Consider the following 13647-nt stretch of genomic DNA (forward strand, 5'->3'; position numbering starts at 1 on the left):
CACTGCCCACTTATCGCTCTGACTGGCACTCATCACACTGGATTCACTTGCCGCCCTGCCCGACACTCTCAGTTCGCATTTTCACTCACCGCTGTTGCTCGGTCGACATTCACTGCCCACTTGTCGCTCTGACCGACACTCATCACACTGGATTCACTTGCCGCCCTGCCCGGCACTCTCAATTTGCATTTTCGCTCACCGTTGTTGCTTGGTCGGCGCTCACCGCTCATTCGTCGCTCTGTCCGGCACTCATCGTTCACAACTCACTTACCGCTCTGCAGGACACTCACCATTTATGTCTCAATCGCCGCTCTGCCCGGCACTCATCACTCTTGCCTCACTTACCGCTTTGCCCGGAACTCGTCCCTCACGTCTCACTCATCGCTTTACCTTGCATTTGTTGATTCGGTCGATACCCACTTTCCTCACTTAGCATGCGCATAACTGCCTGATTGTTCGGCTCCTGTTCGCGCTCCATCCACAGGCTCCACTCAAGTTAATGCCTGATCCCCAAGCTCCGCTATGGATCGCCTTCAGTCTTTCGAGATCACCGCCCGACTTAGCTCACAGAGCCTTTTCTCCCATTCTCATTTGATCTCATAGGCTGTGTCTATCCAGCGCACAGGCTCTACGCCGCTCGGCATTCGTTCAATCACCCGATCGACCTTCTCCGAGTTGACCGATCAGTGTTGCTTGGCCATATGCTCGATCGTTTGCTTTGCATCGCTCAGCATTCTCGATCACCCAGTCGCGATTTATTGACGCTCGGTCAGTATTTTTCTCAATCGCGCTCATGGCTTTACTCGTCCATCATTCTCTCTATTGCCCGGTCGTGATTTATTGACGCTCGATCAGTATTTTTCTCGGTCGCGCTCACGGCTCTGCTCGTCCAGCATTCTCGATCACCATGTCACGATTTATTGACACTCGGTCAGTATTTTTCTCAATCGCGCTCATGGCTCTGCTCGTCCATCATTCTCTCTATTGCCCCGGTCGTGATTTACTGACGCTCGGTCAGTATTTTTCTCGGTCGCACTCACGGCTCTGCTCGCTCAGCATTCTCGATCACTCGATTGACACTTTTCGGTTCCCCAATATTGATTGTCGTTTGATCGTTTTACTCAGCATCTCTCGATCGTCTGATCGATATCGCTCGACATTTGTTAGATTGCTCTTTCGACACTCGCTCGGTATGGCTTTTGCCACTCGATCGGCAATTCTTTTCATCGCTCTGTCGGCCGCTCGCCATTTGCAGCTACTTGTTCGACGTAATAAGACAAGACAGTGCTTTGATTCCGCATTCGGTAGTGATTCTGTTTTGGGCTTGGTCTAGTCAGTAGGACTTGCGCCTCCTTCGACTATACTTGAAAGGGAGACTTGTGATGTGGATATAGGTTGAGGGCAAAGAAGAAATTTGAAGGAGATGGGAGGGCATTTTGGTCAATGGCTAACTAGGGCTTAAGAGGGGAACACTATAGCAAACGAGAAGGGGCTTGGTTCGTGTGAGGTTGTCGCCGCCAGGAGGATGTGGTTCTTCCTCTCAGGCTCCTCGCCGGCGCCGACCTCCGGCCATCACCTTTTCCTCTCTCTCTCTCTCCCTCTCTTCCTTCCATGACCGGACCGCATCTCAAGCTTCGGAGGTTTTGCTTCGCCACCACCGCCACGAACTAGCCGCCACCTGCGAGCAATGGCCGCCAGCAGCGACCACCTCCGATCGCCTCCTTCCCTTCCCGCGCCAACGAAGTCGGTCGCCCTTCTCGCCGACACTGCTGTCCGGCTCACACCAACGAGGTCTTGCTCACGCCGCTTCCTCTCTCCCCCCTGTCTAGCGCCGCCTCCCTCTCATTCACACTCGTCGATAGTCGATACGCCTTCTTCCTCCTCGCTCTATTGTCGACCGACATTACCTTCAGAGGCTGATGTCGCTTACCAGCAGTCGACGCCGCTCATAGGCGGTCGATTCCGTCCACAATCGAGTGATACCATCTCCGACGGTTGCCGATGTCCTCCGGACCATCCTCGTTAGCACATGCCCCTCCGATCCATGTCGTTATTACGTTTCGGCCTTCGCGCCGATCTGGCTTGAGCACTGTGTTCCAATTTATGCGCTGATCCCGCCCATGTGTTGTGGTTCGGCCTTCGAGCCGTGGTTATATTTCGGTTTGTGTGCTTTGTAGTTTTAGCCTTCCTGTTGCTGTTATTTCTCGTCTTGCATGCCGAAATCATGCCCTAGCCTGCGTACCGAAGTCATATCCCGGCCTGCGTGCCGAAGTCATATCCCGGCCTACGTGCCGCTAGTACGCCCGGCCTGCGTGACGGTGTTTTATCCCGACCTGCAGCTCGTCTTCCAGTTTCTTACCGCGTCCGGCTCTGCGTCGTTAGATCCAGCTCTGCATCTGGCTCAAAGCCATATACTCTTCCAGGTGGCGATAACTCGAGCAGCGTCCCACCCGAGGGCGCCCCCTGGGCCAGGATACGTTTTCCGTATTCACTCTCCCTTCATTTATTTATTCTAGTATTAGCCTGTTACTTATACATTCATTGGATACGCCTCGAGCCTCGAGGTATCAGGGACCGGGGCAACCCGGTCGCTAGCTGCAGGTAGTGTTGACCAGGGGACTTATGAAGACTTGGTCAACACAGAAGTCATCTCAGCATACCCTCCTCCGGGACGTCGAGACTCGATCAATATTCTCGCCACCTCATCCGACGGTCCGTCTGACTCAGATTCCAGACAGGATCAATGATATATACATATTCATGTAGGCAATTATAAGTGCCAAAGAACCTAAATTTAGGACCAATACAATCTCATTGTATGATAGTACGGTCGTGAATAATTCATAATAGAAAATGGAATCATTTGAAGTCACGTAGAGCCTATCATTAGCTACTAGTCCCTAACGCCATTAACACTAACAATGCCTAGAATTGTTGGGATAACAATGCATAAAATGTCCTTAATTTAAAAACCTGAAACAATGAATCCAAATAATCACTGACTACTGACTATGAATGTGTTACTTGGGGCAAAAATGGAGTTGAATAGAACCGATAAGGTCTTGATTATGAAGGTTAGGAAAGGTGAAGGGCATGGATAAGGTATACAAGAAATTAGCAATTCGTCACATCATTGAATGAGTGGTGACTAGGCACATAAGACGTTGAAAGCACAATAAATGATGCAGGAAAAAAAATTCTCTTAGTTAAGTAATCATATGTTCCATAGGAAATTATTGAACCCACTATGAGGGAAATTGTTGAGGGGGTGATTCTAATTCAATTCATTTGAAAAGGTACAAGGCAATGGTTAAGTTTGTAGTGCGTTTCAAAAATAATACAAGCTAAAAACCAAATTACATTTGGGTGGATTGGATGGATAGAGATATGCTGCCTTGTAATGGTCCATCCCCTCCTCTTTGCTTTGTCTCCTTCCACTTAGTTCCATTTTATCTTGGCCATGGATAATGATTATGACCTTCTCGTATCATTTTACATCTAGATCAGGGACCACTTCTATCAATTCCATCTAAAACCATGCTGTGAGGTTGAAGCTAAATATCACCTATTGCATCCGAGGAAGGACCACTGAATTTTGTTGTTGATGTGATGCATTTCGGTATTATTAGGCATTGATAAGTATAAACTTGAGCCTATGCTACCATTTTAGCTTTTGCTAGGCAGCCGTTGGCTCAATCCATAGGTCGGCCAGGGTCCCATTTCATAGCTACAATTGGCTGTCTAGATTAATGTAAGGAATTACCATAATGATTGATTTGGGTACTCATATTTTTAAGCATGCCAAGTTAGAGAGAGCATTCATTCTATTTTCTAACAATTTTAAGAAGATATTATGAGCAAGATCTAGACAAATTTTGCATTCCAATTCAGCAATAAAAACTTCATCAAGTTAGATTGATTTGATCGAAGCAAACTTAATTAATTGGTTGATGAACAGAAAAAAATGTAAATTTTAATTATCACAGGGGAGAGAAGAGTGAAACATAAAGATGAAGATGCTTTGTGAAAAAAAACTTGTTGCATCAACATCATCAAGTACATATTTATATATTGGATTATAATGAATGTGAATGTATTAAATAAATTCACAAATTAATCTTCTTCTATAGGTTGGTCTACTTGTCTACGTGACCAATAGACCATCTTTAATTAATAAATGTGACGAAAAAACTCATTATACGGTGGCTATTTGTGTATGCATGATGGTTGAATGTGGGCTATTTGTCCAAAACTTAATGTTTGTTTAATTCTTAATACTCCCTTACAAGTAAAGTATTGATTTTTATCAAATAGTAGATAATGAAAATGATCTCCTATGTTGGATTAAACCAAATTCAAGAATTAAATTATAAGTTGATTTCAAATATCTCTTCTACTTCTAAAAAAGTAAAGTCCAATTTCATATCAAGTACATCTTTATGGATTCATGAATCTTATTAGTTGTTGCCAATGAATCTTATTAGTTAATGCATTTAATATTTTTAATGTCTTATTGATTTTCATGTCATCTAAAAAAGTATAAATAAGGATGAAGTGTTAATTTTTTCATGAGAGTTGTAGCAACAAGAAATCTAATACAAAGAAATCATTTTGCTTCATAATCTTCTTTTTCCTTAAATTCCTTGCTTCAGTTCCTTGGCCTTCTTTTTCTTTCTTCAATATGGTATTAGAGCGAAGTTCTTGTGAAGATGATGAGTTGTGGCATCATTTGGACTTCAATAGGTGCTAAACTCCATCTTTTGGTTGCTTCTAGTCTAACTATTGAAGCTAACAAAAATGACCAATAATATTGTTTCCCTTATACCTCGATTCAATGGTGAAAATTTTGATTATTGGAGTACTCTTATGAAACTATGTCTTGAATCTCAAGACTGATGGAGTGTTGTTGAAGAAGTAAATCTACTAGAGGAGGAAAACTATTAGACTGAAGCACAAATAAATATTCTAAAGAGTAGGAAGCAATAGAATAGAAAGACTCTTTTTAAAATTTATCAAGCATCTAAATTCAAGTTTATTAAAGAATATCAAAAGAAACCAATGCTCAAAGAGAATGGGAGATTCTACAAACAACTTATTCTGACCAAGATCAATTAAAAAGGTTCGTTTACAATCTCTACAAGCAGAATTTGAAAAGCTAGAGATGAAAGACAATGAAAAAGTCTTAGAATACTTTACACAAACCAATTCTATTGTAAATCAAATGACATCGAATGGAGAATGTAAGTATCCCGTGGTAATTTTGATATGATCAACCAAGTCATGTTAGGTTCTGTTATGTTTTGATGCCCTGTATCTAAGTGTGCAAGAACTTAGGAGCACAGGAAGTAGAAGAAAAGATGCAGCTAGCGAGAAGGATGACATGGGAGAGAGTCGACGGGCTCAGTACGTCCGAGGGACGAGGCGCTATAGAAGAGTACATTGGTAGACGAGAAGGGAGCGCGCGGAGTTTCCAAGGGATGAGAAGACGGAGCGGAAGTTTGCTCGAGGAGAAGGTCGGAAGATGGGTCCGGGTGAGCCTAATTTCGGATGGACGAAATCACCTAGGCAATCAGCGCAGCGAAAGAACTAACGGGGAGTTGCGGAGCTACTGGAAGTGCCCTCAATGTGGTTGGAGGTGCCTCCACGCCTTTATGTGGGAATGCACCTTCAACCACCCACGGATGGCGCCTTTAACCCTTTGAAGGCACCTTTGACTGAGCAAAATTAACCATTAGCGAAGATAAAACCTTATCTTCACTTGCCTCGTTGGAGGCACCTTCCACCTTGTTCGAGGCACCTTTTAGTCTCGGATAAGATTTTCCAGGGGCTATAAAAAGACCCCTGAACCTAGAAAATATTCAACAACACTTGTAATCAATTTTCTTTGTGTTTAGCTTTGTAATTGAGTGTTTCAATTGCTGTAAGAGACTTCTCCGCCTGAAGGAGACTTTTAGTGAGCTTTACTTACCTTGGATTAACAACTACCTAGGTTGTAACCAAGTAATCGATCTACCTCGTTCTTTCCTTAATTAAGTTTCTTTATAAGCAAGTGTTTCTTAATTTAGCTTGAAAAGAAGAGAAAGGTTTTATTTTTATTTCAGGTTATTGCCCACCCTCTAGCCGGCTGCTAAGAGCCCTACAATTGGTATCAAAGCAAGAATGTTTCAGAAGGACTAATCGCCGACTGAAGCAAAATCAATGATCGGACCAAGCCTCATCCCACCAAAGTTTGAGAGAGAGTTCGCACACTAGAAATGCCAAATGGAGGTATTCCTAAATACTGACTTTGAAATTCTTTTAATAATTAAGTACAGTTTTGTAGTTCCAAAAGGTCAACAAGGCATAAAGAAAGAAGAGTACCTTTGGACGAAAAAGGAGCAAAGTAATTTCATAGCCAACAACAGTGCGGAATATCACCGTTTAAGTGTATTACCGCCTCAAGAAGTAAATCGCATCGGAAGCTACACATCGGCAAAAGACCTTTGGAAGAAGTTCCTGAAACTCTACGAAGGAACATCCGAAGTGAAACTCGTATGACGGGACATTCTTCGAAATAAACTGACGAACATTCGTTTAGAAAAAGGTGAGAAGGTAGCCGAACTGCACGGAATGATCAAGGAGCTGATCACAGGACTAGGTAATCTCAGTGTAACGGTAATCAATTGGGACTCAGTACACGACACACTAAACGCCTTTCCCATAACCCATGAATGGACTTCGATCGTAGACGCCTACTACATCTCGAAGGGCGTGGAGGTAAGTACCCTAGAGGAATTATTTTCAACTTTAAAATTACATGAGACTCGATGTGTAGGTACAACAGTAGATTCAAGCTAGAATCTAACACTAAGAGCCAACAAGAAGGATGAACCCGAGTCAGACTCAGATCTAAAAGGAGACCAAGAAGCGTGCATACATGGTAAGAAAGTTTTAAAAAAATTAAGTCTAATAAATTTAAAGAATTGCAGAACAAAAAAATTAAAGAAATAGAAGGAAGGTTCGATGCTACCAGTGTCAAAAAGGATACATAAAGGAGGACTGCCCAGAGCTTAAAAAGGAAAAAGGCAAAGGCCCTAAGTAAAACAAGCACAAGAATCTCAAGGTCACTTGGAACGAAAGCTCATCATCTGAGTCAGAAATATAAGCATACGCCGGACTAGCACTGATGGCTAGCCACGAAGAACAAAGCACCTTAGAAGCCAGTATTGATGAAGGGGGAGCGACTTCAGACGAATGCAGCGAAGCAGGGGGAGAATCAAGCTTCAGATCTGACATAAAAAGTTGTTGGGATATGCCCGATGCGATGTGTGCTAAAACACATTTCATAAACATACGCAGCGGAAAATAAAATAATAATAATTCCTAAATTATTACATCACACACCACACACATATAAGGGTACAACATGTCAAACATGATTGCATAATTAAATTTTTATGGAAAGTAAATTTACACTAGGTGTACCTTACGGATGACTTGCAACGAGAAGGGCATCAACCATAGTGACGTTGTCGAATCTTGCCTCTATTTGTATCCACGCTGAGCTCCTCAAAACAACTCCTTGAGTACAAGCCTCTCCTTCGGAAGTTATTAGCCACAAACGAAGAAAAGGGATCAAGAGGAAGAGGAAGAGAAGCACACAAGGAAGAGATTTCTTCCTTGTGTGGTCACGACAACAAGGGGAAAGGCTTCCCCTTATTGGCAGCGGCAAAGAGAGAGGGGGAGGGAGAGGAGAAGAGAAATTGGGTTAAGGTTTTCTAAAAACCTTACAAGTCAATTAATGATCTCCTATGTATAATTTTCTCTCAACCATATCAATATATAGCCCTCATTAATGAGTTGGATTAGAAAGCCCAAATCTAACCCATTATTTCTTAATCAAAAAAATTAGTCCATTAACCCCTTGGTTTAGTTCACAACTAAACCAAGTTGGTTCATGACTAATTCATGATTAAACCAAATATGATCCAACTCTATCATAAGAGATATGGCTCATCCGCGCTTCCATTGCGATAAATATTTTCATATTTGTCTTATGTATGGCCCAACCAAACATTTATCTCTTGATCTAAGAATCCTATTCTTTAACTTATTTTACGTCTTTTAAAGACTCGTTGGTGTGTGTGGCCCAATAGGTTCCCGATTTATCTTGACCATCTATAATTAACTACTTAATTATAGAACGATCATGAATAACACCCAGTAGTATATCATGATCCCCAATTAGTCAAAAAATCATAATTGATCTTAGAATTAATTCTAAACCCTTCAACAACTACAGTGAGTCGTGCCTCGTTCCTTTCACTCATCTTATACCACTTGGTTCATGGCATAGTCTATGTGTTTTGTCCCCACTAGGCTGACTATGTCACACCTAACCCAAATAATACTTCCTCGTTCTACGGATTCAAATTACTCATACATGTGTACAAGAGTCTCGCACTCTTAACATGTGATGCTTTGGCCAAAAACTTTGAGTAATAATCCTAACGAGTGGTCATAGGGTATATGTCTTCTCACAAAGAGCGGTGAATCCTCTGTGGGCTATCCAACACCTTCTGACACTTCAACTTATACTCAATCATCCCGGGTACACACCTCAATAAGATTCTTGCTTAAGATGTTAAAGTATAAATCTCCATGATCAAAATGTCTTGTATACCTCAAGTCGAAGGAAGCTGGCACTCGTGTTGTAGTAAGAACTTCACAAATATATCTATATATATGTAGAGAACCATATGAAGTCTTACAGCGAGTCACTCCAATGAACTAGTTACCATAATCAGCATCCACGTTTAAATCTTAGCATCCCAATGTCTCCAGCCAATGAGAAAACAGCTGCTTGGCCGAACCAAGGAGTATAATCCGTACTAGTCTTACAGAATTGATGATGTCCAAATGCATCAATTCGATAACTAGGGAAATTTCAATATATTCATAATTGCACGTGTAAAGATAATCACTAGTTGCAATCCAATTACAAATTCTCTCATGCTATGAATTATATTATGGGCATTCAGTAAATAAGTTTAAGACAATCAAACAAATAACATGCACTCAAATAGTGAATCTATACTTATCAAATAAATAGAAAAAAAATCGTAAGACGATTGCTTTAGGATATCTCTCAAATTCTAACATAAGTGAGGTATGTCTCTTACCACCTGATCAACTGTACTTCAACATTAAATCAATGTACAAATTGAAAACTAAAAATGATAAATAAAAAAATAAAAATTTAGAAATAAAAAGAACTTTAGCAAAATCATACTTAATAAAGGAGTTTGATAAATTGAAAATTGAAAATTGAAAATGTTAATTTAAAGGAACAAATAGAAAAATTAAAAAAAATTCTACATGCTCATATTCTAGATATTATTAAGGACTAAATTAGTATTTTAGATACCATAAAAGTTAAATTAGAAAATTATCATCAAAATATGTTCCTAAAAGATACTTGATCAATTCAATAAGAAGAGACCTATATCAGGTTCCCAAATCCTGCTTAGAATAAATTAAATTTTCTTTAACGTTAAAATTTGTTGAAAGAAAATTAAATATTTAATTTCTTTAAAAGGTTTTGTCTAGAAGTAGTTGTTGTTTCAATATCCAAGAAGGTCTAGTGCCTCGCCACAGCGTAGAAGCCAATTATTGAAATGAATATTTAATTGACTAAATGTTAAATAGTTAGTTGTTATAAAATATTTTTAATTTTCCCAATCTAAAAATATTTGTTATTTACTCAAAAGGGTAGTTTTTAAAATTTAAGTTTTTTTTGGAAATTATTTTCTGCTTAAGTTAACTTGTTTGTGCAAAATTTTATATCTGCTTGATATATATGTCTATTCAACCCCTATTAAAACTTTCAAAATTTTCAATACTTAAAAATATTTTTTAAATTATTTTTTCAAAATTCATTTATACCTTATTAAAGTCCAGATTTTGTCAAAATTTAAACTTTCATGATTTCCTAGATAATCGTATTATAGTATTTTCCCTTAGACTTTATTTGGACTTATTTCCAAGTCATTTTAAAGTACCTTATTTTTTTAATGTGATCAAAGAGGGAGAAGTAATATTAAGTCTAGGGGAAAGGTAAATTTATTTAATTTTTGCACATTTTTTAATTACAAAAATTATTACCTTACTGTTATTTATGTTTAATTTACCCTAACTTAACTTGGGTCACTCACATCAAAAAAAGAGAGATTATAAGTATCCGTGATAGTTTTAATGTGATCAACCAAGTCAGATTAGGTCCTGTTATGTTTTGATGCTCTATATCTAAGTGTGCAGGAACTTAAGAGCACAAGAAGTCAAGCGAAAGATGCAGCTAGCAAGAAGGACGGTACGGGAGAGAGTCGATGGGCTCGGTGCATCTAAGGGACGAGGTGTTACGGAAGAGTACGCTGGCAGATGAGAAGAGAGTGCGCGGTGTTTCTGATGGGCGAGAAGTCGGAGCGAAGGCTTGCTCGAGGAGAAGGCCAGAAGATGAATCCGAGTGAGCCCAATTCCGGATGAACGAAATCACCCAAGAAATCGGCATAGCAAAAGAGCCAACAAGGAGCTGCGGAGCTACTGGAGATGCCCTCAATGTGGTTGGAGGCGCCTCCATGCCTTTCTATGGGAAGACACCTTCAATAGGGTTGAAGGCGCCTTTAACCACCCATGGAAGGTGCCTTCAACCCTTTGAAGGCGCCTTAGAATGGGCAAAATTAACCGTTAGCAAAGATAAAAACTTATCTTTGCTTGCCTCGCTAGAGGCGCCTTCCACCTTGTTGGAGGTGTCTTCCAGCCTCGGATAAGCTTTTCCAGGGGCTATAAAAAGAGGGGGGGTGAATTTCCCTGCATAAAATAAATAAATATCTTTTTCGTTCTTATAGCTCGATTAAAACACTTGTATAATAAAGATTGACAAGCTAATTAATAAATGAAAAGAGATACAAAAAGTTACGTAGTTTGCAATCAGAGGATTGTTAATCTAAGACAATTAAAGCTCACTATAAATCTCCTTTGAGCGGAGTAGCATCTTACAATGTTGATGACTCATAAACAAAGTAGTAGAACAGAAATAGAATTATTTACAAGTGTTGTTCTGAACTACTGGAATCAGGGCTTCATTTATAGCCCTGCTTAGGCCGCCTAGAAGGGTTCCGGGCACTTGGGTGTAGATAAAACTTTATCAGTGTCGCAACGGATCGCATCGTAACTGGTCTAAATAAACTTTCTAGTCCGGGTGCTTTGAAGGGTTTTGGACTCTCGGACCGCCTTCACATAGGGGTGCCTCACTAAGGCACCCCAGCTGGACCAAACTAGTCCGAACTCCCGGAGTAGCTCTAGGCGCCAGAACTCCGGGTACCCGGAATGGCTTTGGGTGCCCGGACTCCAGTCAACTCTGTGGTGACTTTCCGTCGGGGTCTTCGCTCTGTGGTGACTTTCCGTCGGGGTCTTCGCTCCAACTCAACTCATTTGGATTATTTCGGCCATCTAGAATAGGGCTCACCCGAACTCATTTTCTGGCATTCTCGAGCAACCTTTCGCTCTGGATTCTCTTCCCTCAAAAACGTCGTGCGCCTCCTTCTCATCCGCTAGCATACTCTTCCGTACCGCCTCGTGCCTCGAAAGCACCGAGCCCGTCAACTCTCACCTGTTCCATTATTCTCATTAGTGTGTCTTTCGCTCGACTTCCTGTACTCCTAAGTTCCTATATACTTAGACACAATGCATCAAAAGACAACATGACCTAACTCTGACTTGGTTGATCACATCAAAATTATCACGGGATATTTGCAATCTCCCCCTTTTTAATGTGAGCAACACAAGTTAAGTTATGGTAAAAAAAAATTAAACAACAGTAAAAATAACAAGTATAACAGTAAAATAACAAGTACTTAAAAAAATGTACCCTTCCCCCTAAAATTAACTTCTAATTATCCCCCTTTGATCACATTAAAAATAAGGGTAATATTAAAATGACATGAAAATAGATCTAAAATGGTCTCTAAGGGAAAATTAAATAGCTAAGGAAAATTGACCAATTAATGCATTTTTTGAGAAATAATTATTAAAATTATTTTTTAATTATAAAAAATTTCTAAAATGTTTTATAACAGTTAAATAGACATATCCAAAGTAGTAACAAAAATTTGAAAAGAAACTGATAATAATTTGAGCAGTCAAAAATTACTTATTAAAAAAATATTTTTTTTAAAAATTTTTAAAAATAGTTTTCAAGTTCGAAAAATCTTGAAAATTTTTCTGAGTATGTATTATAGCAAGTAACTTTACAGAAAAATAAATTTTCAAAAATTAACTTTTCGAGAATTTTTAATATTAAAACATAGAACATGGATAAATAATTCATATAAAATTCAATAACAGTCAAAATATTTTGAAAATATTTTCTTGAGTAGGGAACATGATATATTTCCACAGAAAAATAAAGTTTATAAAAATTACTCTACAAATTATTTTTAAATTAAAAAATTTATAAAAAATTTTAAAGGTCAGAAAAATTTAAAATTTTTCCTACAGATAAGTGATGAAATTATTTTCTCAGAAAAACTAAAGAAGAAATTACCTTCCAACAAAAATTATACAAAATAATTTATTTAGATAATTCTAAGCAAACAAAAAAAAATTAAATCAATTAAAGCACGACATACATAAAAATTTAATTTAAGCACGATGTTTGAACCCAAAATAGGTTACTACAAACTGGATTAATCAAGAATTTCTAGAAACATATTTTCTTGATAATTTTTTAATTTGACCCTTGTGGTATCTAAATTACCAATTTAATCCATGATATTTTTTGAAATTTGAAATAGCAATATTCGAACATGCAGAATTCTTTAAATTCTCTATTTCTACTTTTAATTTTTCATTTTTAGGTTGTCGAAATCTTCTAATCGACAAGATGTTGCTAAAGTTCCTTTTAATTCATTATTTTCTTTTAATAATTTTTTATTATCATTTTCTAATTGACAAGAATTTCTTTGATAAAATTTTAATAAATTTAAATGACTGGTCAAGAGATAGAGACCGTACCTACTTACCTTGTCAATATCTGATGCTCCCCCTGTAGAGCTGCTTTCTTCTAATGTTGCTCCCCCTTCTTCGATGCTCATCTTAGATGAGCTTGCTTTGTTTTCTTCTTCTTGGTGACTTGCCATCAGCACAAGTCAGGCGTGGCCTTCGATCTCTAACTCTGACGGCATTTCGCCTCACATCGCCTTTAGGTTTTTGTGCTTTGTCTAGATTGGCTTCTTGTCATTCTCCTTGTTCTTTAATTTTGTGTGGTTGTCTTTGTCATGCCCTTCTTCATTGTAGTGGTAGCTGTTGATACCCCAAGATAGTTTTGATGTGATTAACCAAGTCAGGTTAGGTCATGTTGGTGTTTAACCCTGTGTCTAAGTGTGCAGAACCTTAGGAGCACAGGAAGTCGAGCAAAAGACATAGCTAGTGAGAAAGACAGCACAAGAGAGACCTGAAGGGCTCGGTCCGTTCAAGGGATGAGGTGCTGCGGAAGAGTACGCGGGCAGACGAGAAGGAGGCCCGCGATATTTCTGAGGGACGAGAAGCCGGAGCAGAAGTTTGCTCGAAGGACGAAAGTTGGGTTCAGGTGAGCCCTATTCCGGAAGGTCG

This window comes from Zingiber officinale, chromosome 1B (assembly GCF_018446385.1).
Source record: "Zingiber officinale cultivar Zhangliang chromosome 1B, Zo_v1.1, whole genome shotgun sequence".
Lineage (NCBI taxonomy): Eukaryota > Viridiplantae > Streptophyta > Magnoliopsida > Zingiberales > Zingiberaceae > Zingiber > Zingiber officinale.